Source organism: Vicugna pacos, chromosome 17, assembly GCF_048564905.1.
Source record: "Vicugna pacos chromosome 17, VicPac4, whole genome shotgun sequence".
Taxonomy (NCBI): domain Eukaryota; kingdom Metazoa; phylum Chordata; class Mammalia; order Artiodactyla; family Camelidae; genus Vicugna; species Vicugna pacos.
Genome location: NC_133003.1, coordinates 4,789,115 through 4,792,893, shown reverse-complemented (window position 1 = coordinate 4,792,893; position 3,779 = coordinate 4,789,115).

Here is a 3,779-nt window from a genome sequence, read left to right as displayed (position 1 = left end):
AGCCTTCCACAGATGGTGTGAATGTCTCTGTTCTTGACTTTTGGCAACTTCTTATTTCAAGTGCCCTTGCTTGTGGTGGGGCAAAAATCATACTTACCACTGTTGCATCTGCATTTTCTCAGAGACTCAGGATCATGGGCTATGACTGTCTTCAAATTTTTGCAGAGAATCAACTAAGTATCAGTGTAAGGAACTTAGGGAAGTTCTTAAAGAGGTCTAATTTTTCCTTTTTTAGAAATTATAATTTCAGTCTTACTTTCAAATGTATGGTTATCCTTTCAATTCTACTATGATTGAGTTTTTAAAAAATCAAATACTACTCTATTTTCCAAGACATATTCCTGTATTAAAGACATTGCAGATTTTTTTATTATGGTAAATAGACAAGATGATGCTTAATAATGAATGTGAAATTATTTAGTTATATTCAGAATTGTGAATAAAATATGTTGACATGATTTACATGATCAAGTTAAAGCAATATATGATGGTTATGTCATGAAATTTTCTTAAAATGCTCCAAGTTAAAATGAATAATCCATTTAAAGAGCCACATGGCCATGACATTCCCTCTTCAGTTTCTAATAGCAATGATAGAACATATCACTGGGAGGGAGTTTTCATGGTTTACTAGTAAAAATAACCCATGGTAGTGCTTAAAGCCATTACTTGTTTACTGGAGTCCCCAATTAATTTCCAAGAGTAAATCAGGCTCGACATAGACACCTAATACTTCACAAGATGAAAACACACATAATTCTAAATACGAATCAGATCAGGTGTGACAGTCATGATTTATCCATAGTCAAAGGATAGAAGATGCTAAACATCACAGGACATATAGAGGTATTTAGAATTAGTACTTAGAACCAGTAGAGTGTATTTTCCCAAGTAGGTTTTGTAAATAGCCAATATCCTCAAAGATGTTAATAGATGCTCCCTGAAAAATAAAGTTCTGTGACCAAATATATTTGGGAAATTCTGAGTGTATGTTTTTCCATTTTTGGAGAATGTTAACATGTATTAATATATTAAGGATTTTGAGGTGCACTGTAGAAAAGAAGTCTGCTGACCTTGTTCACCCCAATGAATCTTCATTATTTATTTGGGATACAAACTGAGAATACCTGCCCTAGAAATACGGTTAGAAATAGGAAGCGTTGTTTTAACTCCTCCACCAGTATTTATCCAGATCTGCTACAGTTCCTATCATCCTCTTAATCATAAATCTCATCACTGCAAAATATTAGTCAATGATCTTGGTTCATCACCATGGACAGAAAATTACGTGCTAAGTCCTGTATAACTCAAATTTACAATTTCAGTCTGTCCGTTCAATCTTAGACACATGTGTACAAAGCATCCAGACAACAGCTAAAGCATTAAGCCAAAATATGGCACATTTTCAGCTTAGATAGTGGAATTTATGTGTAGTTAGTGATAGAGAGATGCGATTCTCAAACTGAATATCACGACAAGGCCATTATCTAGCTATTAGCTGTCTTCAGGGAAGTTACTGAGAACTGTTTAAATAATGGTAAGATGGCTTGGGCAGTCAGGAGGGAGACTGTCTTAGGCACAAAATGCTGCATTAGTTAAAGAAAATGGTAGCAGAAACAGAAACAGCAGTGAGGGACCCTAGCCAGAATGAGGGCTTTTAGAATAGGGGGAAGTATGGAGTTGAACTGAAGACAGCTGTGTAAGGAAATGAACCAGGGTTCAAACAAGCTGGGCCAGCCCCAAAAGGGCTCTTCTCCTGATCATTTGCAGGCTTGTCTCATTAATTACATCTGTTAAACACATAACAGTTCGCTTCCTTTCCAGAAGATTACTGCCTGGCACGCCTGAATTTGATCAGCGTTTTTTGTGAGAGTAAAAGCGTTGTGTTTTGTAAGTGAAGAGATGACCAGCATATCATCCTTGAATACTTAGGGGTATGCATTAACATTTTATTTTGTGACAATGAAATATGTGTTGAGATTTTTTAAAAAGTACATTGAGTCAACTTGCATTGATTTTTCCTGCAATTAATTGTTGAACATTTGAAATAGGCATTTAAGATGCAGGCTACTGTGGAGAGGTGATTTTTCCACTCTAAAAGGTTATTATCTCCCACTGAGTTTATAGTTTGAGAAAGATAGTATTAGAAGTGAACTTCAGCAAAAGGCAGCTTTCTGACAATCTCCCCATTCTGTCCTGTTTAGAATCACATTATGATTCCATGTGATTTGTTTACTTATATACCTGAGCTGCTGCTTTTGAAATTGAATGTGTGAACTAAAACATTTGAGGCTGCAGCTAACTCTTTCCACTTCTGACTCTTCCAGGTATCACTCCTATCCCTGGGGCAACAAGAATCACCCAAACAACAGATGAAAATGCTGCATTTTGAAATGGATGTAGTTTTCCCAGTCAAGTTCAAGTTCTGGATGTGAGGCACTGCTGCAAGATGCCTAGGGATGTGGAACTGCTAGAGGAGTGTGGAAGAGAGAAGACCAGCCTGCTTTGGTACCGGCACGGCCCCTTCCTAGGGGCCCATCCCGGGGGTGCGCTAGATGAAGGATGACGGAGCTGTCAGCGTGCTCCTGGGGGAAGATGCTGCAAAATTCATCTGTGAGAAGGAAACCCACTCCTCGCCGAACTGTTCTCCAAGTTCAAAACAAAACAAAACAAAACTTGTCCTATTTTTCAAAGGAACATTTTATATTTTTAGAATTGCTGAAACTATTTATGTAAAGGCATCTAGCCTTCCATGTATAAAAAATAGTTTTAGATAAAATTATAGGACCCAGAACAGTTAATATATTGGGTGATTCACTGAGCCCTCCATTTTTCTGCTCTTAAAAGAAATTCAAACTATATGACTTCATGGCTTTTTGTTTGCTTGAATGAAACTATTGGTTTTCCCTTAACCACTCGGGTGCTAGTGGTCTTGATCTCTAAGACAGCGTAGACAGTATTAGCAACCTTGCACAGCCTCTGAGTATAATTGTCGCATTTAAGTTGGACCGATAGAAGATAGTGACCTATAGTATGTGTATACGTACATACACATGTAAGGGGAGGAGGGAGGTTTCCATTAGGCTAATGCTTTGCTGCTAATCAAACTCATAGTGTTTTTAGAGCACTTTCAGGAGTCACAGTCTATGAAAGAGATGGATATTCTTTTTTCTGAGTCCGTTGTAACTAACATTGCCTACATTGGTGTTAAGTTTTTGTTGTTTAAGAACTTGAAATGAAAATAAGTTATATAATAAAAATATAAATTTCTTCTTTATTCATTGAGACGTCTCTAGAAAAGGGAACTCGTAATGCCAAAACAGTGCCCCATTCCTGTGTAGGGACAATTTATGATGAAAATTCTCTAGATTCTTGTTGGGCTAAAATCTCTCTAATTGGCTTCTTATAACTGGTGTAATATCAAGAAATTATTGTGAAATCAGACTACTTCTAGCTATTTTAAGAACATTTTAATTCTATGTAAGTCACCTGAAAGCTGAAATTATGCTTTTTATTTACTTCTCACTAAATTCTATATTTACACTGATGTACGATGATCAAGTAGTTTTTTTTTAGTATGATCAAATAGAATTTAGTTCAATATAGTTACAGTGCTTGAAACAGAACATTTTGTATAGGATGGGATAATCTCAGTGTGAATTCATACTGTTTTTTCAATGAGTATGTTTAATACCTAACTTATATATCCAAATTCCCTTGGACTAATACCTTTGCAAACTGCCAGTGAATCTTTGTCTTTAAGCCAAATTAATAATTAC